This window comes from Anomalospiza imberbis, chromosome 2 (assembly GCF_031753505.1).
Source record: "Anomalospiza imberbis isolate Cuckoo-Finch-1a 21T00152 chromosome 2, ASM3175350v1, whole genome shotgun sequence".
Taxonomy (NCBI): domain Eukaryota; kingdom Metazoa; phylum Chordata; class Aves; order Passeriformes; family Viduidae; genus Anomalospiza; species Anomalospiza imberbis.
Genome location: NC_089682.1, coordinates 32,843,748 through 32,868,187, shown reverse-complemented (window position 1 = coordinate 32,868,187; position 24,440 = coordinate 32,843,748). Strand labels below are relative to the sequence as shown.

At 37.5% G+C, this 24,440-nt stretch overlaps 2 long non-coding RNA genes across 5 annotated transcripts; both read right to left on the bottom strand.

Annotated features, from left to right (window-relative positions):
* Positions 1-2: 2 nt before the first annotated feature.
* On the bottom strand, positions 3-20,003 carry LOC137468601 (uncharacterized). 4 transcript variants are annotated; one of them, XR_010996050.1, is made up of 5 exons: positions 19,878-19,996; positions 8,985-9,082; positions 7,826-7,887; positions 5,590-5,741; positions 3-721 (listed from the first exon to the last, which is right to left on the bottom strand). It is a non-coding gene; the product is annotated as an uncharacterized lncRNA (long non-coding RNA). The 4 variants fall into 4 exon arrangements; XR_010996053.1 differs by lacking the exon at positions 5,590-5,741; XR_010996052.1 differs by lacking the exons at positions 3-721; positions 5,590-5,741 and adding an exon at positions 4,546-5,559.
* LOC137468602 (uncharacterized) lies at positions 18,295-19,572 on the bottom strand. The gene is made up of 2 exons (XR_010996054.1): positions 19,478-19,572; positions 18,295-18,807 (listed from the first exon to the last, which is right to left on the bottom strand). It is a non-coding gene; the product is annotated as an uncharacterized lncRNA (long non-coding RNA).
* Positions 20,004-24,440: the final 4,437 nt, after the last annotated feature.

The following is a 24,440-nucleotide window of genomic DNA, read 5'->3' as shown; positions in this document are numbered from 1 at the left end:
TGAAAATGTGCATACATGGGCAAAGAACCAGCTCAGTGAGGTGACAAAGCTGCACAGCTCACCTTCCACAGATCCCAGATATTCTCAGCAAGCCCAGCTGCACAAGGCCATCAGGGCTCCCAGCTTCTCCCGAGCTCCAGGAGGTGCTTGCCAAGCTTTGCAGAGACTGCCCCAGCTTTAAAGGATGTGACTGTGAGCAGCCAGGTGATGGAGGCTGATTCACACTCTGAAATATGAACCTGGGGTGCTGTGCCAGGCCAGTTCCAAGGCAGCATCTGGTCTGGGATCTCCTCTTTCCTCTACATCTCCTCCAAGGGAAAAAAGGAATTCTCATGTTCTGAAATGAAGCCATAAATTTGCATCTCTTGTGTCTGGATGCAGATGTAATGATAACCAGGGATATGTTACTGTATGTTCAGTGAAGTCAGGATTCACTCTTGAAATTGGAGCCTTGGGCCCGTAACTGTCTTTAGTGCCTCTGAGGCAATTCCCATCAGCTGCAGCTCAAGTTATCACATCTGCGTACTGGGATACAGACGTGGTCTGTGAGGGACAACAGCCAGGTGTAGAAGAAGATCCATATGACGTGTCCTCCTAAGCCTTTTCAAGGAGGTGAAATCTCAGATGCACCAAGAGTCCCCAAGGGAGCTGAGGTTTGTTTTGTCACTGCTCATCAGCAACACAACAGAACGTCACGTTCCACTGTGGGGAACTGCAAAGTCTTTTTAAAAATAGATGGGTCAGGAACAAAATTAAGCCAGACAAAAAGCATAAGGTCCAAAAGCCCCCAGTAGGCAAAAGACCAAAATGCCCACAGGCCTTTTTCTGCCCCTGGCTCCTCCCAAAGCCTGCTCTGCTGACAGGTCCAACCTTCGGCCATCTGATGGGAGCAGTCCCTGGGGGCAGCTCAGTGTCCCCTGTGCCTGTACCATGGGCGGTGTCACCAGGCAGAGTCCTCCCAGAGACCAAGCTCATTCTGGTTGTCCCCTCCCCTGTGTGCCCCTGACAGCCATTGCTGGGACAAAACAAAGCTAAATTGGCTCCTCACAAGAGTGCTTTGCTGCCTCACACAGATGGACAGAGCACCTGCAAAACCAGGTTGGTTCCCAGGGTTCCACCAGCCTTGCGGCCATCCCAGTGAAGCCAAACATGCCCTTAGAGCCCTTGCCAAGCACCTCCCACCAGGACTGAACATCTCCCACCTGACTGACAATGCTCCTCATTTGCCTTTCTGCACCTTGGGATAGATCAGCCGAATAAAGTCCTGATCCGATGGGGGCATTTAGTCACTCAATTGCACATTTTCTCTGACCCCAAGGTGATTATACTCCTTCCACCATGGCTCAAAATTGCATCAGCAACTGCCAAGAGAGAAATTAGAAAACACATATGATTAGGAGATATATAGATAATTATGTCACATATTTTACGTGTTGCACCTCAAGTCTGCCAGAGAGCCACCACCTTTGTTATTAGCTCTGACTTCTTCACACCATGCAGAGCAGGAACAGAGTAGCTAAGGAACTTTCTTGTCCTAAAATGTTCTTAACCCAAATAATAGCAACAAGAAAGACTGTGAAGGATCAAAAATGTCAGTTTGTTCTGAGACAGAAATCAAACATTTTTTATGTGGTACAGCCACGGGTTTTTTGAAGCAAATTTGCAACATTTCTTGTCTGCCTTGGGCAACTGCAAGGTTTGTTCCTCACTAAGCCACAGTGACACCTTCCAAAAGTTCTACATTCTCCTTAGCTAATTTTCAAATTTTCATTTATAAAAGTGGAAGCTTCCTACACACCTCTCTCTGGGTTTTTTTCACATCTGGAAATACAAACATGAGTTTACAGACTTTTTCCCAGCAATAATTTTTTTAAAATATAAATTCACTTCAAGAATTTAAACTTGAAAAAATACAAAAAACTACTTGGAATTCTTGAGGAAAGTATGATAAACAGTAAATTTTGATAATCTGTGTAGTTCAGCCAGAAAAGCACCAGCCATGTGAGATGCAAACATAGTCTGCAGTGGTGCTATTTGCTCTATGAATCCAAATGAGCCCATTTGCAAAGGTTATCACCTTTTATAATATTATTTAATTACTATTTCTGATACCACAGAAATCCTATCACACACAAGTCATATAGCTTAGAATAATGATGATCTAACAACTCTGGTGAAGGGTTCACAGGGCAGCAAGTTTAAGTCACCCAGAGCTGGTCAATAACTGATTTTAGATTTACAATTTGTGCCCATGTTAAGACACTTTGGTCAGAAGAACAGATGAGCTGCACAGTGACAATGCTTTCTGTTCTGTGATAATCAATTTAAAAGTAACTTTTAGTTACACAATGAGGTCTTGGGTGAAGGTCTGCAAAGCCTCAGGCAGATCCAGGTAATTGTAAGCCCTGCCATGAGTGGTAGGGATTTGTCAGGTGTGATTTAAAATAAACTTGTAAAACAATATAATTATTGTGAATATAAATTAACTCTCACTAGAACAGTGAAGTCCAAGAGACACTTGCTCAGAGAACCAGAGAAAGAAAAAAAAGGGGAAAGAGAAATTAAATAATGGACACAGGAAGAGGAGTGAGACTGTGACTAATACAGTGAATAAGCTGAAATTATTCTCAGAGAAAGGTTTCAAAACTTCCCGAGCAGACAGCACCATCAATACCCCTAAATTATAAGTTTGAATCTCTGTCTGTCTTTTTTCTTTTATAACTCCTGATGCCTGCAGTGAGTCAGGTATGGACAGTTCCTGCTGCCCTGAGTGGAATTGCTCTTTGATGAGATTTCTTATCCACAGACTGAATTTAAGAACTTGAGCTTTCATTTACAAATAAATCCAGGAATAGGCATGTAATTCCTCATGGGACATTGCAGAGTATAATTTTTTTCAAACCACTGGGTATATCCAAATCTACTTTAAGAGGGGAGGAAAAAAAAGGACAGCAATGTTCCTATTGCTTCATTATTCCTGCAAAAAATAATCTTTCCCAGCACTGATTCCATCCCCTGTGCCAGATTTAACAGGGAAGGCAGAACACAGTAAGTTTCTTTTAGAGCTAGTTCGAGCAGCCAAAATCAACTACATAAACAAACCAAACATGTAAAGTAGGTAAGAGAATGAAAATCACCCTAATTCTTCTTGCAGAGATAAAATCTTTTTGTTTGTGTGTGTGAGAACAAAACTTGTTTTGTCATTTGTTTTTCATTAGTACCAAAAGAACATGAAATTTTAAATCACAATTACACACAGTTACAGCCAATCTGGGACTCTTAGTCTCAATGCTGCCTTAACTTCAGAAATAAGAAATAATTAGGTTTTGCAAAGAGGAAGGTTCCATACATACTGAAAGCAATGTCTTTGTTGATAAATTCACATTTCTCCCCATCTGCTTTTGTGAAAAACTACTCATTTTATGACCTGGGCACAACAGACATTGTGATAGCATTTTCTCCTGTCTGAGAGACTTGAAGTCATGGCAAATATTGACATTCAACACCATCTTGCATGTTTTTACTGCAAAGAAGGACAGTAAACAGTTGATGTGACTATGATGGGGGAAAAAAATCAATTCTAAAATTGGATCCAATCTGAACTTGAAAACAAAAAGATGTAACAGGGAAACAGCTCTATACAATTAGGAAAAAACCCTTCATTTCTAATAATGAATAATATGTTTTGTTTTTTGTTTTTTGGTTTTTTTTTTCTTCTTTCTAAAGGAATCAAAGGGAAACTTATTTGAGGGAGCTTTTTACCAAAGTTTCAGAAGTTCAGCCTTCTTGTGTGTTTACTCCACCAAGGAAATGCTTTCCACTTAAGCAGCACATTCATCTAATTAAATTAAATTAATCCATTCTATATCCCTAAGGTAGAAAACAGCCACATTTTCATTTATTTATGTGTTATTTTCCCTTGATTCTGAAACTAGTGGCAAAAAAAAAAAAATTGCAGTGTAATTAATTTTGAAGATGCATCTGATTTATATTATTCCTTGCAGCAAAACTATTCCCTTTCCATGGTTAAAGCTGCTTCCCTGATACCTCTCATCTGCAAGGGAAAGCGACTACAATTTTTTCCTCTTTAAGGGAAAATGTTTCCAGCAATCTCTCACTTTCACATAATAGGATTATATAAAAAAAGAATTGGAACTGTCATGAATACTTCCCTTTTGAGGACTCTCACCAAGTTCTGGACATGTTTCCCTGCCTAAAAGTTCATAATGTGCTATAACTAATTTAATACTGGTGAGGATTTTCTGTTCCTTCTAGAAAAGAGACAAAATATGTGCTGAGTTACACTCTGAAACCAAGTTAACATTATGCCAATTATAATTGCTACTGCTCTGATGTGGATAAATGTGGTTTATTAGGATGTCTTAGGGCTTTTTCTCATATCATTTAGATAATGCTCCCATCTCCTCAGTTTCCTCTCTTGTCACACATTGCCTGTAGAAAAGTGTGAAGCCAATCTAGATGTCAGATTACCCTCAGATCATAACCAAAAAAAAAAAAAATTCATAATACAGTGTTAAAAGAGCTGTTCTTTTTAAGATTTCTAGCCAAGAGCACTGTTTGAACAAAAAGGAGAAAACCTCTCTTTGTGCATTGCTATTTGTGGGTCTCTGAGAAAGTCCTACCACCCTTAGGTTTCAACTAATTCCAGATTAACTGTGTAAAATAACAGGGCTCAAGTTCTCTGCTACATCAATCCTACCTTTAAATTCAAGTACAATTGATTTGATCCTCCTAAAATCATCACCAGTTTTGGTCCTGCAATTTATTACCCTTGGGCTGAAGCCATACAATGGAAACCTTTGTTGGAAAAGACTTGTTGCATGGCCCTTGCTCAGGGTAAAACAGATCAGTGAAACCTAAATGGGACCAATGGCTCTGGGCATGGATTGGAAACTCAAGGACTGTCAGGATCTATGTAATATTTTTGCATAATGAAGAAAAACTTGCCATTAACTCACAAGTGTTTTCACTTTGGGTATATCATGTATCTTCCTTCTCAGCTATAAACAACGGGGTTGCAGCCACATTATAATTCATGCGCAAAATATTTGCATTTTTCCATAAATGTGTTTCAAATTTCATCTTGTGCACTTCAGTCTGGAGGGTATCTGTATTCTCTAGATCTCATTATAAATTGAAAATATGCACATTTTCATTTTTATCCAGCCAAGCTGTTTGTCCACACCAATATTCGTGCTCAGATCGGCTGAAGTGATTTGTCAATTTGCATCAAACCCAGTATTTATGGTTCATTTGTTTTTTTAAGGAATAGGACTGGGGCTTTGCCAAATGCTTCTTGAAAGATATTTTTTGTAAATTGCCAATATTATTTTTCAAGCCCCTAAATGGTTCCACAGTAGTCCTTATCTGATGAAAAAGTGAAAATATTTCTTACGTGTAATTAAATAGTACATACTTCCAGTACTTTCCATGGAAAAAACCCAACTTTGTCTGAAAATACAGTGGTTCAGTCACATCCTTGCTTCCAGCCAACTTTCCTCTCAACATGAACACTGATCACAGTTCACTTCAAACACTCTGAAGCAGGAACCAACAGCAAAAATATACGTTCAGATCCCACTGGAGTTAACAACAGTTTACAGGACTGTGAAAGTTAAGAAAACCTTCAGTCTGAGACAAAGAATGCTTGATTTTTCTGGCCCTTCAAAATGTGGCTTTTGATATTGATGATTTTGTTACTGACAGAGATGCTTTTGCATCTGTAAGTTAAAAAAATAGGCCTTGCTTTTAGAGAAATAACAGAGAAAGCCAATATCATTATGTTTGCCGAATTTGTCTTGTATCGTTATTAGTCATTGCTAAAAAGCAGCCCTTCCACTGTAAACTGACAGTAACAACACAGAAATGGAATTGAATTTTTTTCCAGTAGGTCCTGTATAATTTTATGAAATTTTTGAAAAATTGTAGTTTGTTTTTTCTCTAAGGTAGACAGATATAATCTATTCAATCATTTCCTGATTCACAGCTGCACCTCACAGACACTATCTCGTGTCACTGCTGAGCTGGGATACAACTGGCAAAAACTTTATCTTATCAACTCCCTTTTCAGGTGCCAAAGATAGAAGCAAATGAAATTCCTTTAATTTCACTGGAGCATAACTCCAGTGCCTGCTGGAACGAGCCACAGCAGCAGTTTCAGAGGTGTGAACATTAAACAAAGATGCCAAATCCATTTTATTCTGTTGACAAGAAATAAATGAGAAATGGGAGTCCAGAGGTGTGAACTGGTAGTGTTTGTACTTCAGTAACATTTCTTCTGTTAGATGCTGGATGTTAATAGTACATATTTTACAGTTTTCATCAAAATCTTTCTACAAATCCACTCACCTATAAAAACCAAAGGAATGGGAATGTACACAGTTAAAAACCAGAATTTTTTAAGGCGGGCTCAGTCTTTTTCACTCAGTTTACTCAGCCGTAAGAAATCCAAAAGGTTTGTGATCAGGTGATAGCTCATTTACAAGAACTTGCAGGATCAGGACTTTTTTTATAAGCAAAGCTTATTCAAAGCTCTTTCTTAGATATATTTGCAACATCAAAATTCCACTACAGAGCAGAAGAGGATCCTGATTTGCTTTATTGATTTTAAAAAGTGGCTGTAAGTGAACATGGATATCCTTAAGTCTTGCCATAAGTGTTTTCATTTATTTTGTGTTCTTTCTTACTCTCAGAAAACAAATGCATTTTACCTGATTAAAGTAAAAATGGCCATCCAAACTATTCAGTGGTGAGCAGATTCCCTCCTTCACTAAACTACACAAAAGGCCAAGACAGGAATTTTGTTTTTCTTCCCTTCAGTTTGATTTTACACTTACAAGTCTTATCTCTGAAGACAGAAGTTTAGTTAAATAAAAGCTGAGACTTTTCCGCTTAACAAGTAGACTCAGCTATGTGGCTTTAAATGGGTGTATGGGGTGTGAATTCCCACTAAATGTGGATCCCAGGAGTGGCAGCAGGTGTAATTCTTGTGTCTTTCTAAATGTCTTTGGAGGCAGGATAGCAGAAATGAGTGAATTTCAACATTTCTAGAAAGCTGCCTTCACCCTGCACAGATAAATTTGTTTCCAGAAGCACCACAAGCTTCATCACCTTTCAGTGCTGAAATTTCATCACCTTCTGCTGAAGAATAATTCCGAAACAGAGGAAGGAGAAGGCAAAGAGCATATCAGTTTAGGTTCTTAGTCCCAAATCTAGACTAGGGAAGGCTTTCATACTCTTTGATGGGTTTTAACAAACAATAATTTCAGTTTACAAACTCCAGCCTGTTGTTTATGAACATCTCAGCCAGTGTTTGTTTCCAGCTGACTTTGAGCACTGTCCAGGATGATGTCCAGCTCAAACACAGTGGGATGTGATGATGGTGCTCACTGCTCACCACCACAGCCAGATGCAAGAACAGACTCACTGCCACTGCACTTCTGTGCTGTGTTTCTTCTCCTGGAGCAGTCTTCAATACCATACTGCTCTTTACAGAAGAGAGTTTGAAGACAATACCCAAACACCATTCCCCTGGTATGCAAAGGCTTCTTAACACTGTGTAAAGCAACCTTGAAATGACTCAAATTCATAATTACACCATTTCAAGAGTACATTTCCAGAGCTCACCAGTATAAAAGGGGGGATGTAGTGAAGGCCCAGAATTCTTCAGTATTATGGCTTTACATTTCTTCTTCCTTCCGTTTTTGAAATACAGCACGTGCTATTATAGCTAGTTATATCTGCATATTACAAGCAATTACTGGGCAAAGTGCTTTTCTTTGTCAAAGTCACTGGCAAAACTTACATTGTCTTCAGAGCAAACAAGCTGAGATCAGATCTCTGTGTGCACTGTGAAAGTGAAGTGTGCTGCAAAAAAAGGGAGATGGAAACTGCATTAATTTAAAACACGTGCTCCTATAAAAGAGAAGCACAGCTCAAAGGCTTGTGCTAATATAATGAAACCTGACTTCCCTTCAAAGATCATCCAGAAAACTTGTCATTTCAACTCTCAGCATAAATATTTGGTAAAAAACTCAACTCAACTGAGGGCTTATTGTCATGTAACTGAAACATGCAGTTTTTCACTCTCTAAGGTTTATGTATTTAAGGTATAAATGATAACTTTCAGGGGTATATTTGAATCATAAAGAGCAAAGATGACTTTATAGCTATTTCATTGGTTTGAAAACAGTGCTTCACTCAGGTTTATAGCCCATTAAGACAGTGTGTTTTTCCTTGTATGATCCCCTCCTGTGCAGTACTAATTTAATTTCAACACGATGGTTTGAACACCATACATACAATTAGTTTCTATCAGGAATGAAAGCTCTTTCACTCAAGGTCAAATTATAAAAAGTCCAGCTAGCAGGATAAACTGATGGTTTCAGATCAAGTAAAATGAGTCAAAGCTCTATTTTCAGATTTTTTTTTCCTTATTCACTTGAGCCAATCTAAAAATTTTATAACTTTAAAAACCCCTTTTTTTTTGCTGTTTTTCTTCAACATGTACTGAAATTCATTTTTAGCCAAATAACAACAGCTATCTACATAGATAATTAGAAAATATAATGAAGCACTGGTTTAAAACTTCACCATTGAGCTCTCAGCTCAGGAAAATTAAATAGTAGTGATATAACTAGTGTAACATAAAGCACTCTAAGAGACTATTGAAGGGGTTTGGGAATTTTTTTAAATGTCCACAGAGCAAAAGTTCAGGCAAGCCCATACCTGTGGTGACAGGAGACCTCTCTGGTTTGTTCCATTTGTCACTCAATTAGAGGAGGGAAGACAGCTTCCCATGAAATACTCTCATTTGTTTATTTAGAAATCATAGACCTCATAAATCACCCCTGTGGTTCTAGAAAACAGTCATTTGTGTTTACATCACCCTACAGTGTTTAAATCTTCCTCAGTGAACTGTGAGTCATCTCTGGCTTCAATATTTGTCATATATCACAGCTTACCTATGGCTTGGCAAGATGCAAGGCAGGATCGCTCTGTCTTCCTCCTGATACTTGAAATTAAGTCTTAACGATGTCTCTTTAACCTTGATGCTATCTTCCTGAAGAAGAAGAGTACATGAATAAGACACAAATTATGCTGGATAAATCCACTGCTTCAACAGATTTGAAGATAGAAGTCAAATCTTTATAAAGCCAACAGGTGCAGTTCAGAAAATCAGGCAGGTTTGTTCTGGTCTTTAATAAACACAGCAGATTCAGAGATAAATGTGAGTCAAAAGAGCCAAGACAAAGTGGAGACAGATACAAGCTGGGATTTTACTGAGTAAAGTTATTTAGTACCTGTGAAGTAAAGGACATTTTAGGAGTGTATAAAGGAGAGGGAAAGAGAAGCAAGGGGGAAAAAACCCAGTCAGGACCAGTTGTATCAAATATCTGCCTCTGCAGAAGTCACTCAGAAAGGCACCTACCTAGCCCTGGAGGTGTTTCTGCTTTAAAGGAAAGCCATGTAAACAAAGTAAAGGTCTCTCCAAACCTAGGAAATAAGTGATGTCATCCAACACCCATCCTTAGAAAACATGCTCCTCCTAGGGGTAAAGGAGAGAGCAAGTTGTGCTGAATAAAACAGGTTTGAATCATTTCCAGTTAAGGTGGATAGGAGTGAAAAGAACATTTTTCAGTTCACTCCTCAAGCTCCCAGCTGCTTTGGCTGAAGGAGACCCAGCTGGGAACTACTGAAGGACATCTGAAAAAAAAGATTGTGCATGAATATAACTGAGCTCACTGAGACAGAGGCTTTCTCACACCTCTGGTTATATTTTAGACCATACTGTAACTCAGACTGTTATTTAACTCAGAAAATTATTATATCAAACAGTACCTTTGACACAGAGAAAAAATCTGAAGATTCCTTCATTTCTGTCACAGCACAGTGAGCTGTGTCCATGCCTCATTATTCATATTTTGAAAACCATATCAGTTGCCTAAATAAACAAGATAAAGCTGATGTACTAAATCTCCAAGCAATGAAGGACATGATTAGATGTGTTTTAAAGACACAATTGCCACAATTGGAACTGAAGATCTATTTTGGGGTAAATTTTTAGTTCTGCAGCCAAATAAATGTTATGTTCAAGTTTAAACATGCAAATAAAAGCAGCTTGGGATTAGGCAGCGTGGAATGAAGATACTTTCAGTGAATCACTAAGTGATGAAAATGCTTAGCAACTCTGGGTATAAAAATTCAATTTTTGTCCCAATTACTCATTTGATGGTGCTCTTTCTTATGCTACCTCATGTCAGAGGTGTAGAGCTGTGGTTTCATGGATTTTGGAGAAAGACTGATGAACAACTCTAAGCCAGTAGAAGAATCCCCTCCTGCTTGTTCTTTCCTGCTGGGCTGACAGATACCTCCTCAGCAAAATGGATGAGCAAATGCATCTGCTCTTTTGCAATATTTTATCTATTTTTTTTTCTTTTTAAAAGAAGGAAGGGAAAGCAAATGGAGAAAAGCATAAGTAAACACTATCAATAAAAAATTGCTCCCAGAGAAAGGTGTTTAGCTTCATTTCAGAATGAGTATTTCCAGTTTTACAAATTAGTATTTAAATTCTGATATTTTCTTTTTTCAAGAATCCTTTTAATTTTTTTTCCCAAACTATTGCTAATTTGACTCCTGTTTATTTTTGTAAGGAAATATCACCAGCAACTTCCAGGTGTAAAAAGATTTGGAAAAACACTAAATGAGACAATCAATACCAGTTATGTTCCAATATTATTTTCACTTCTTATTTCATCTTTGTTTTCTTCCAGCAGCCACAAACAAATGCATGAGCACAAGATAACCTACAGAATCACAGAATCTGATGAGTTCTGAAGTAGCAGCTACAAGAGATAAAATTCAGTACTGATTATAGGCAAGTTAAATATAATTGAGCTACCTTGGATCTGCAACAGGATAACACCTCCCAGGCTTCTCCATTGGCCCAGGAACTGAAAAATAAATATTAGAAAGGCTTGCTCCTCTGTGGTACAGACCACACATAAGTCGCATGAGGGCATTAGAGTGATCTGTAAAATCCCAAAACTGTGCTATATTTTGGTGGCATCAGCTGGTTACCATTTAACATTTTAAAGATACAAATTTAGGTCTCCTATGCCTTTCCAGCATGACATTTCCTTCCAACACTGAAAAGGCAGTGGATGAGTCTTATTTCACCTTCAATTGAGAAGGAAATATAGCATACACATCACACACTAGAATACACATCAGCAATAGCAAAATGTAACTTTTCATGAAGTGCAAAGTTGCAGGTCCCATTCAACTCTTAGTTAACACACACTGTGAAGACCCTTTTCTATCAAATTTGAATATAAATAATGCAAATGTGTTTTGGTAAATATACTTTACATGTATGTGGCTTTTTACACATTTGCTTCCTTTAACACATGGCTGGGTTCAGCTCCCTGAAAGCTGCTGTGAATTTACCCAGGCAGTCAACAAAAATGATAAAATGTGACTTATCTGATTAACCACAAGCACACACAGCGGTTTGAGCTGAGAATATTCATGATCAATCAACCCAGCCAATTGTATCTGGCAAAAGTTGTTAATAAAAGATATTTGAAGAGATGAACTCCTGGAAATTGTGATCTGTTTGTGGTTATTCCAGAAGTAGAAAAGAGGGACTGAAATCACTCAATATGCAACCCTCAGCAGATTATTCTCTCTGCTCCACTGAACACCCGTAAGCACAGTCAACTATTAAATTAGCACTGCTAAGCTCTGCTATTTGTGTTGGCTATTTTTATACACAGCAGGCAATAATCATTACTTAATGAGAGCCTAGGCTTTAACACCAGGTGTGATTTTGTCATCAGGGGATCTATTTTTCTACTTTTCAGAGTTTGCATCCACATCAGTTTCCATCCCCACCATCACCACCTATTTCTCTCCTGAGGGTTTTGCGGTGAATGCTGATTCCAGGCTCAGCGTGGTGCACGGTGCTTGGTTTGCACTGATTGTCAGAAATTGTCACACACAGACTTCTGCAAGGATGTGCAATGAAAATATGATCTGTTTTACGTCTCTTGCATCAGAGATCACCTCTAATTTTCTGTTATACCTCATCCATATCCTTTGCAAAGAAAGGCAAATCTCTGTTTAAAGCGTTGGTTTCCCAAAAATCTACCTAGAGTAATCAAAGAAATGTATTCACTGTATTTACTGTCAAAACACCACAAAATGGAAGCAAAAATTTTTCCCCTATACTAATGAAAAATGCTCAGCATATAAAAATCTTGATTACATGCTATAAAGGGCTGACTTTCTGCTTTGCTATTCAGCTATTCAGAGAGAATGCTGCAAAATCTTAAGAACTAAAACTAAGAAAAAAACACAACTTCTGCACACTTTTGTAGAGAAACCCCAGTTTGGAGAGGGTTGCAGATGAATACAAACTCCTGCTACAGGCATTTTTGGGAAAAAGACAAATAAACAAACAAAGCTACACATGTCTCTCTTTGACAGATTTCATTTTCAGCTTAATGAACTTAAGTGCAACCAGATGAAGCATAAACATGCATTCCTTTTTCCCAAAAAAACATGAGAAGATCCAGTTCTTTTCATGTGAGACTTTTAGTCCAACCTGAAGCAAACACAGGGCTGGGCTCTAAGTATTCACTTCCATAAAATCCTATTAACGAAGACAAATATGAAGCAACTTGGGAATATCACTCCAGTGATAGATTACAACTTTCAAAGCAGTCTAGAGTAGCAATTCTGAAAAAATGACACTGGCTTTAACTGCATAAAAATACATTTTTTTAAAAAATACTTCAGTCAGTAAGCAGTCAGGGATGTGAGAATTCCCTCACATTCACATAATTTCCCTTCCTTTTGCAAGCAGCAAGGGATAACTTGGACTGTAAATAGACAACTCCAGAAATACTGAAAGGGGAATTCCAAAATACACTTATTGAGTGTTTGCTATTGAAAAAAAAACCAAATATAGTTCAAAATTGCAGCTTCTGTACTTTTTCCATCCCTGGGCTGAGGATGGCTTGACTACCACAAGGTAGAGCATTCTCATTTTTTATGTCCTGTGATACTCCAAAACATTACAAAAATGGTAAAAAAAGCAGAATTTTTTTTTTTTTTTATCCTCCATGGACATGGAAGGTTTTTTAAATTGTTTATTTTGGTGTTTGTTACTGTTCATAGCATCAATAACTCAGTAATACTCCTGGCCTCTTACAACTGTCCTGGGAGTATTGACAAACTTAGAAATGTGAGAAAACTTACAAATAGCTTCATGGTGATTATTTTACCCAGATTTTAGCAAGACTGGTTACTAAATGCTACTGTGGTTCTCTTCGTAGTGTTTGCAAGATGTGATGGTACAGAAGCCACAAGTAGGGAATTTGAATTCTTTGGTGATAATTTGGTCTCTTTCTGCATTGTGTATCATCCTAATCCTATGGAAATTAGATGGTTTCTGTTCTAGTGAACATCAGAATCCACACCTGGCTAAGAATTTTTCCAATTTCACAAAAGTAAAGCAAGACATAGTATACATAAGAGGAAACCTCAGATTTATGTTTTTACTTCAATAATTCTGCTTTACTCTCATGAAAACACGTTGCTTCACTTTTTCACTGCACACATCTCATAGGAATGATGTGAAATCAGCATCCATGTAGCTCTTAAAACCTGTAGTCAACTATTTAGAAATATTAACCACCATTTAAATGAACTCTCTCTTGTTCTGCAACAAAATCCCACAGCATTCAGAAACAGCAAATAGAAACAAGCAAGTGCTTGTTTATGCAAGTGCTTGACTTGTACAAGCCAAGAGAGAAAAACAATCATATGATTGAAAAATATCTGCTATGTGACATTACAGCATCTACATTCCTATTCTATCCCTCACAACCCCATTTTTGAAGCCCTCAAGCAATTTGCATAGAGGCACTCATGCTGCATGTATTTTGCAGAGGGTGTGGAAAAAACTGACACATTTTGCTTTTTGCCAGCAGCATCAATCACTAAAACCTTGGTGCTACACTCTCAGCACGTGTTTACCCACCCAGATAACTGAGAAAGAGAGAAGTGATCCAGCAGTGCTGCAATATGGAGCATACCCTGCTGTACTCAGCTCCTTCAGGTCTGCTGTCCAGATGAAAAGTACAAGTAAAATCTCATTTGTTAAGGAAATGGGACTATTTCTCTTCTATATATTGACATCTCCTCTGGGCAGCTGTGTATGAAAATAATCCCTTTTGAAAAATAGCAGTTTAGTGGATAAAGGATTACTATCTACCAAAATTTCCCCTACTCATCCAAATTGTACCTGTAGCTTATTGACAGTGCCTTTTGATGCTGTGTATAAATCTGCCAGTGAAGAGGTGGGGTTGTGTTGGAATAATGCCACTCTTCAGCAACATAATATGGATCTGCATATCTGTGAAAATTAAGCAGAAGAAACAAATTATCGGTTTTTAACTGTCTGTATTCTCTCAGCTCTGCACAAAGAAATGGCTGATGAGGAGCAGCTCATAACCTGGCTTCAGCTTAATTTATGGGCAAACTTTTTTCTTCATTTTTCTGTCCAGAAAGATGTTGGAACCACCTCAGATGTTTTTGAGGCTCAGCCAGACAAAGCCACAGCTAAGCTAATCTGCCCATTGGTGACAGTCCTGCTCTGAGCGTATGGTTGGACCTCCACAGGTCCCTTCCAGCCAATGTTTCTGTGATTTTCCATGATGGAACCAGTCTCATATGTGAACTGGAAGCTAACATCACATTTCTTATGCTCTTTTTTCTAGAGCAGCATGATTTTCCTTTCTAAATATTCTTGCCCATGCTAAGATTTCTCTTTATGATAATAATCTCATCACTCATTTCTAAATAAAAGTTATTTTTGAGTTGCAGCATTAAAAAATTAAAATCATATAAGTTTAAGGAATTTTCTATTTTTTTAAGACAACCTCATCAGGAAGGACTGTACTGAATGCAGAAAAGCTAGACTGGTCTGATCTTTAGAATCTCAGAGTGTTTAAGGTGTTGCAGTTGCATTGATTTCCTGTGTCTCCCATACTGGATTTCCCCTACAGTGGCAAACAGGACACTGGGCTGACTCATGAGAGCCTCCATTTGCCTGTTAAATTTATTGGCTTTGTCTGCCTCAGCTTCTGTCAGTAATGCTCAACAAGAATATTGCCACAATGTGTTCTCCATGTGAAAGAGAAAATACAGCAATTACACAAACCCATACAATTACCTTCTCTGCATTTACTCCATTCTAGTTTTAATGCTTTAACTATGGAAACTGGGGAATCTAGTGCCCAAAATATTAAGGAAAATACTTTGATTCCTGGCTGATAACTGCTGACTCAGCCATGCAGTCACACCTTCTGTGAATATTTCTCTTCCTTGCAAGGGAGAACCAGTTCTGATTTTCTTCTTCCTTGCGTTTCCTCATGGTTTACTGCACTTCCTTCTTTGTAGGACCACAGCTCTGCTAGATCTTTTTCACTTATTGCATTTTAATAATTTTTACTAATTTTCAGTGTTAGTTTTCTTCACAAGCATCCTCATTTTCCTGCCTATTTGAAACTAAATGCCTGTGTATGTCTTACCTGCTCAGTGCAGAGTACCATTTTTACAGCACTAAAAATTATATCTGAAAGCAGTTTAGCATGAGTTTTTCTCCATGTGTCTGAATTTAATTTCTTGAACTACTGCTTGTATTAACATTCCCAGCAATTTAAACCCCCTAACGTGATATCCTTTCTGCCATTGGAAATACCTACAAAGAGCTACTAAAAATTAAGAAATTTTATATAGCTAAACAAAGTGAAAGTAACTGAGTTAAATAATTAAATGCTCTACTTCATTAAGTTCTTCATAGAATTAATTTTACAACTTGAAAATTTATTCTTTCCACAAGATACAAAGAGAAAGCAATAGAAATTATAAGTATGTTATGCATATGATTACAATGGTACATACATACAATTACAGTGGTATTCAGCTGCCTAAATATATGAATTTAATTCTTGTTTAGATCCTCCCAAGATGTTCAACATGTATATTGGGACAGCACACCTGGCTGAGGGCTCCACACTTCCAGAGCAGCACCTGAATACTGCTAAAGAAATGTCAGATCAGTGTGGTTTGGCAGCTGAATAACACCCTAAAATCTACTTGGTTTACAAGTGTGTGCGTATATATACTTATAAAATCAGTAATGTAACAAATTGGCAACAATACAATATTCAACAAACATAGTTGAGACTCAAAATTTTCAATATTTTAGCCTAGCTTATGACAGAAAACATTCTCAATATTCCTTCATGGAACTGAAATCCAAATTTGGCTCTCCCTATCACTATATTTATATTATTTTACTGCCTAAAATTAATGGAACATAGACTGGAGGCTGAGATTCTCGTCTCTGTCATCTCTTTTTAAATCACTCTCCCTCCAAAATGCTTAAATTTTTTGTGCTGGAACCTTCACTCATTTGACATCATAATACATAAAGATTTATGTTAATGAAAAACTTGATTACATATTCATGGCACTGTAGTGTGAGAGCTGCACAGAAACTTTAGAGGCTTTTAGAAGAGTACACAAATTTCTGTGATTTCTGTGTCCACAGCATGTGACTTTCTTTATTGGCAACATTAGGATTTCTTTAAGAAATTATGGTAAGCTGTCATTACTTACTGACATTGGTGGGTTTATTAAACCATCTTAACTCAGTCTGACTGCTAAAAAAGTTGCAGACAGGAATTGATTTTAAACTTGGCTTTAAAGCTGGGTGCACACCCATAGCATAACAGTATTAGTACAACTCCTGCAGTCATGGTGGTTCCTAATAGAATTTAATTAATTGGATATGAAGATTAAAAATATTGAAATATTACAGATCCCCAAATAATGCTCAACTAGTGCTAATTATTTAAACTTTAGGTCTTTGGTTTCCCATTGAGCCAAGTCATGACTTTTGACAGTATAAAAACCAAAGTAGCAGCATTGGAGTTACTCAAGGATAAAAAAGTAGGAGACTAGAATCAGATCATTTACCTAGGAATGTTAAAAAGAAATTTCCAGCTCAAGAATTTCAGATTGAGAAGTCTTCCAACTGCTCCCATTAACAAACAATTCATGACTAGAGCCAGCAAAAAACTCTGATCCATTCACATTTTGCAGAACAACAACTTACTACAAGCATTGTATGAGAAAGACACCCGGCCTCTATAAATCAAAATTTTATTCAAGCTCATGAAAAACTCATCTGAAGGACAGAGGCATTGAAGAACTAGATTTTATTTTAGATAAATTTGCTGTTGTTTTTAGGATCCATTCCAGTAGTTGTGCAATTACTAATGGTTACTTACTTACATATGAATTTTCTTCATCAACTCTTTTCAAGACACCAAAAAAAGATGTAATGATTCTAGCCTGTGTGTTCACTCACATGATAAATTGTATTATAAGTGAAAAATTCATTGTTATTTTTGATTCTTCATGTTTTAGATTAATGGAACTTCAAAGGCTGTTAAATCTTCTGCATTCATTAGGTTTTCACTAAGTGGAAAATTCTCACTGGCATTGCACTAATGAAGTACCCTTAAAGTCAGCTGGTACAAATTGTGAATGTGGCACATAATGACTTGACTCAAATACATCAAGAGTTTAAATTCAGGGAAAATTCCATAAGAGCCCTTTCTATGTTTTTAATCAATTTAGTCCAAATAATTTTTCCCCCTTCACTCGCCAAGTTGCAGCTTAATTAAAAAGGATCAAATTTTTGAAAATTTTTCCACAAATAGGGATTTCATACAAATAGGACAAGTCTTGTGGTCCTCCTTTTTTCTTAGTAAAACTTGTATTCACATTTACTTCCATCAAATAAAACTGCCAGAACATCAGCTCTGTGTTTCTTTCCTTTTGAGCACGTGAGTTCACAAACAGAAACTTTCTTTACCAGACACTCCCACTATTTATACCCAAAACAAATCTGTGCAGATTGATTTGCTCCTAAAGCAAGGGCAAATTAATTAAAAAAAAAAAAAAAAAAAAAAAAAGGACAGAGATCAGTAAGTAATGTCACCCACAGAAAAAAATCCTGCAGCCATAGAAAAAATAAAATAAAAGCCCACTCAGAAATCTGATGAACTTGCAATATAATGTGATGTTTGTCAGCACACACTTCTTACAGAGATGTTTATGACTAAATGCTGACATGTTGCCTGAGAGCAGCAGCAAAATGATGAAGATAATGAAGAAAAGTAGATGTAGCCATTAGTTTTTATCCTATTTATGCCAGGAAGACTTGCTTATTTCCTGTGCAAAACGAGACCCAGGCTACATCTACACCACAGTCAGCAGCATGACTGCAGCAAATGTGCTCTTACATGGATAAATTGAAGATATTGAGCTCAGGTATTGGCAAGAGAAAAGGAAATAAAACAAACCACCACCACATAAATACACAAATAATTATTCTGACTTCTGGCTGGAACCTCCTTGTTGATAACTGGACTGACTGGATTGATGCAGGACCTCAATGTTTGCCACATCCCATCAAAACCAGCAGGGCTACTCTAAATTAGAAGCCTGGCCTGAACTAGAAATAGCTTTTCAGGGCTAAATATTAAAATATTCTGACCAGGTGGCTTGGATTTAAATGCTGCAGCTCACAGCAAGGAAATCAACTCAGCTGGAGGGCAGAGTCCAAGCATCAGGGCCTTAGGTTATCAGAGCCAAAGCAGGTAAAAAAAAGATATTCTGGGCTCATCCCAAATGTGATTCCTTCTCTGCAGAGGACAGAAAAAACCCATTGGAGCTGCACGTGTCCCAGCAAACAGATGAGGAGGAGACAGAGCAGTGTTTGCACAGGTTCTCAATTAAATACTCTTGTGCGAAGGTCAGGGCACCTCACAATAAATGGTCTTCTGATCTTTTCAAACCTGAATTTAAATATTTTATCCAATATAAAAAAGGAAAAAAACAGCACATCTTTACAGCAGAGGTCTGTTTATGAGCTTAAAGACAGACACCACTTTCACTCAATAAAGTGAATTTCACCCAGAGTTTTGTATCATACAGCTCATAAATCACTTAAGCCCGAAATGTTTTATAGATCTGTACTTGTCCTCTAAGCAGATGATCCTGGAATGCAAATACAAAGATTTGGGAATCCCTGTATAAGACTGGTGATTAAAAATTATCCATCTCCTCACCTATTTCATTTTCCTGGGAATATTTTGCCTCGAGGGAAAAACTCCTTTCTCTAAGATTCCTCCCAAATAAAAAACAAAACAAAACAAAACAAAACAAAACAAAACAAAAAAAAAAAAAAAAAACCAAAAAAACCCAAAAAACTCAAAAGGAGTCTTTTTGAGAAGGGGGATAACTTCTGCTGGCCTCTTTCAGATTAGTGTTTTCACCTGGAATAAAACTAATATTCTTCCTGAAGAAAGACTTACCTGACATTCAGAATGAGAGCTTTCAAGTGGCCAGGAACTAAAATCCCACCACAAAATGACTGGGATACATGGCTGGAAAGAAAAAGTGCCCCTGTTTACATAAACAGGCTTGAACTACCAGCAGGTTTTTTCAATTAATACTGTCATTTTGCCAGACACTCATGAAATTTGGCAGAAAACATTGATTCACCAATCCCGTGTGAAATCTGTCCCTGGAAAACAATGCATAATAACAGTTGTGGCAGAAAAAAAAATGCTGAAGCACACAAGGGTCTACAGGAATTTTAAGCACTGATCAGTGATAGCCAGAACAACAGAAAGCAGAGGGAGTATAAACTGTTAAGAATATTAAGCTCAAAATTAGATTAATTTGCAGATCTGGTAAATTTAGAGTACCCTAAAGCAGAAAGAGCATGCAGAGACACTCTGCACTGAACTGGTATTTCTGCTTTATCAAACTGAACAACATCCTGCTTGTCCATCTCAAGAGTCCTCAGTTTTAAAGTTAGTGGCCAATTACCAATCCCCTCACACACCCACCCCAAAAAAGCAATTACCAAATGAAATGTTTAGCAAATGACTGCCTTCAACCAACATTTTGACAAGGAAAAGCAGTGCCAGAAGGATGAAAGGCCCAGACAAGTGTTGGATGACTGCAGTACATGAAACACCCCTATTATGTTCTGATAGCCAGAGCGTTTTGCTCAAATAATGTTGAGAAAACAGAATTTAACAAGTGACATCCAGCAAATACATAATCAGAAATGCTTAAGTGGCTTGGGATTTGGAAGGCAGTTCCTTCAGGAATAAGTTAACTGTTTATGCAGTAGAGTTAAAAATATGTTAAGAAGAGGGTGTAGAATGACTTGCTAGATGTCTTCAATAATATTTCAGCAGGTACCACACAAATAGTTTTGTTAGTATTGGCAAAACTAAATAAACCCTGAGGAGAAGTATGATTGGAAAAAGCAAACCTTGTGGTGTAAAATAAACACGCACGTCAAAATCAAGTACCAAGCTCACTCAGATTCCTGACAGAAGTCTAGAGCAATGAATTGGCAGCCCCACTGTTTATACTGCTCTAACTCCTCTGTGACTTTAAAGGAAATTTCTTTTTTAGCTAATGCTGAGACCTTGAGGCAGGAAATTCTCCATCTTACTGATGTTCAGCTGTAGAAACGTGGCAGCTCATCCATTGTTTATCTCATCCCATCCTATATTCCAGCATCAAGGTGATAAAGATGATTCACCAAAGCAAAGAGTTTGTGGTTGATTTGGAATATTAAAGCACAAACAGGGGAAAAGACTTTGAGCACAGAGTTCAGAATTCTAATTTAAAATTATTCTAGAGATAAAAAAAATTAACTCTCAATGAGGTGAAGCTGTGGGTTTATATGCCAGCCTGCAGAAGCTAATCCACTCCAAACCTGCAGGGACCACCGTGGAGAGGAGGAAATAACACATTGTTCCTATCAGCCCTAACAAAAGCTTACAATTTTTTGAGCCTTGTCCTGATCCAGGTTTTCAAAAATCTCCTTCTGAGATGTTTGCTTCATGTTATTCAGATACTAATTACAGGCTTTGAAGGCTTTTGAGATGCTGGAGGATTTCCTTTAAAAATTACTTCGAATTCCAGGGATTTTGCAATATTTTCTGAGATTCCTGAATGAAGAGAAGATTTAGATACAGAAATAAAACAGACAATTGTGAAAGGTGAAGACTGAGTGAAGAGCAGAGTGTTTCTACTGCCTTCAGTAGAACTAGATTTAGAGAAATCAGAGAAAGGTGAGGGGAGGGAAATCCCAAAATCAGGCAAGCTGCCTTCTCATCTCCTGCTGTGCAGTCAGGCAAAGCCCAGTGTGACAAATAGCATCCTTCCTAGCACAGTTATTATGTCGGGTAGGTGACTCACTCTCCCTTCTAAATCATACCAGGAATGCCAGGAGGAATTATTGACTAAACCACATTTGCTGAGACTTACTTGGATGTCAATAGTATTGAAAGGAAATGAAAGAAAGATCTCCTTGTAGCCCTTTATGGTTGTGAGGGATTTTTCTGATTTAAAATTACATATGGCTGTGGTAGGGTTTGCATCCAGGATGTGGTTCAGAAGTGTCTGGAAATCTAAATTAAAAAGGCAGCCTAAGAGCACCCAGCAAAAATTGGGCACATTAAAAGTACTACAAGTTCAACAGAATGAATTTTTCCTCGTTAGTGTTATTGACTTCTCCTACCAATAAAATCTGCCTGCCTTGCATGAATATGATTTACATTCAGAAAGTTCTGATTAGATGTGTATCTCGTGTTCTCCACTAAGTTACAATTTCTCTAACATATTTCATGGCTGCTGTGAAGAGATTCATCGTGGATATTGGACAACAGTGGAAATTGCTGCATAAAGATTACATTAATCGTGAAATCATCAGGCATTAATTCCATCGGCGGCTCAAGAGGCCAATATTTCTCCTTTGTGATTAGGGAAGGACAGTGAAGGTTGCCAAGCTGATCAGAAAGTAAAAAAAAAAAAAAAACTGGGGCTAGAATTTGAGGACTATGTCAGCTGGAAATTTCCACAGGATTCAATAATGACAGTTATACAAAAATCTGCATGTCCCAGAGTCCTGATGAAAAACCAAAGCAATAAACACTCTGTCTGCCCTCACTGTATCATCTACATAAGGACTGATGAAGTTTCTCAATTATGCCTGCTTTTTAACTGGCCTCCTCTGATTTTTTTTTCAGAAATACTAGAGAAATCCAGCAGAAATTAATGTATTCTTTAAATGTATCAAGACAAGAAAACTTTCCCAGCAAATACAGAAGGCTCATTTCTTAAAGGAAGAGTTTGCTGTTAACAGTTATGCCTCTCCACTGTTTGGTTTCTTTATATATAAAAACATTTTGAGAGAAGAGAAGACTGCCCTAAACTACAAACATACCTTCTTTCTTGTCTTCTTGGTGTCTTTAAATGAAGTCTTGATATGAGCTCAGTAGAAGTTTCAGTATTGAGTGGAATAACTGCAGTTTATATGCAGCATAATGCTAAAGTCTCATCTGGAAGACAGAACAATTTTTTTTCACTCAAAACCCTCTTTTTGATCCACATGGGTAATGCTCCAAGTGTTATGTTAAGCAACCATTATTATAAAAGAGCCAGCATTAAGAATCCTGAGCTTAAACTGTCACTTCTTGAGGCAGATTTATGGCTTATGACAGTAATTGCTCACACCAAAGGAGCGAGCTGGTGCTCCATCCAAGCATTAAAAGAGATATTGCCATTAGATGAGGGTAAGGATCTGATAATTCCTGGGGTTTACAACTAGAAAACTACCTTTTATTTAAATGTTTAAGAAAACCAACATACTGTACACAGACACCTGTTTGTGTAAATAAACATAAATGTTTGCATTTTTGTTCGTCTTTGGTTTTTCTAAAGTGACTTGAATCACAGCATGGCACACTTCTTCCTCTGTGTTTGACTTTGTGTTGCTTTCAATGAACTGGTCAAATCTTTATTTAAGATATTTTGTGTTGCCTGAGTATATGTGCTCATTGTAAGTGCTAAAAAGGAAAAGCGAATGTAAAAGCAAGGCAGAGTAAAACATCTGTGAGAAGGAAGGTAAGTCTTTTGCCTGTGAATTGCTGTTATGGGATCTTTGGAAAAGGCAAAGACCAACTCTGTGCACGCAGAAATTCAAGTTTGAAATTTTAATACGGACTACTAAAAAAGGAAAAATAGAAAGGCTTCCTGATTATGAAGCTATATGTTAGCAAAAAGAAATAAAACTAGGTCCCATCTCCATCTCTCTCTCAATTTTAAATTTAAAGATCTTTTCCTAACGTTGCACTATGTCCTCCCTCAGAAAACTGAATCAGCAAAAAATAAAACAGCTTTATAAAGTCTACTGTCTGTTATGTTTTTCCAGGTTCTGCTCTGCCAGTAAATCCAAGCATGATCTGAATGGTAACAGCAAGTTTATGGACAGTGAATAATAGCATGACATAGCTAATTAATGCTATTTCAGTCCAGACTGTTTAAACAATCAAGCCTAATTGTGCTAAACAATGCGATGGGTTTTTATGGACAGCAGTGAATGAGCAAATCCAGTGAATATTTAAAGCTAAATCCAGAGTAATTTATGCTTTATGGGTATAAAAAACTCAACCCAGTACCTTCATTACTTACATCTCCTGTTGGTTCTGCTTTCTTTCCTAAAAATACCCCACATAAACCAACAACACATAGATACTAAAAGAAACAAACTCAAAAAACCCCCATAAACTCTCCCAAACATACTTACTATGTCTTGTTTGGACAGATTTTCTGTCACTGAGTTAAAAACAAAGAAAATAAATGCATGCCTTTGGTTGTACAGAACAGCTCAGCTGCTGAAGGTGCAAGGATGCTTCCTGGATATTTATGTCTCTGTTAGGCAGAAATCTTGAACCTGGGTAGGTTCTTCTTTATCACTTTGTGGCTAATCTTGATATGGTGGAGTAAATAAACCCCCGTGTTCTGATTGGCCTCTGACATGATCAGACTTCTGGGGGTGTTTTAAATAAAGAGAAATCAAAATAATCAAAACTGATCATCCACAAGCAGGCCTGCCTAATTTTGTTTACATCAAAGCAAAGAGCCAATCCTTCTGTACTCCAGAGGTTCCTTGGTAATGGGGAAAGGTGTGAAAAGAGAGAAAGACAGAGCAAGCACACAGCTGAAAGGTACAGAGCAACCAAAAGCAGTTTTGTTGAACTCATACCCCCTGTGAATTCCTAATTTTATCTTTCCTCCTGCCAAACCATCCAAGATTCATCACTACAGCAGCAGGCCATGAGTGTTCATCATCCAACACCAACATTTATTTCTTCCCATTTGGCTTTGAAATCACTTAAAGATGTGTGATGGACCCAGCCCAACCCTCTGCACAGTGAAAAGACATTGTGACTCTCACCTGATAA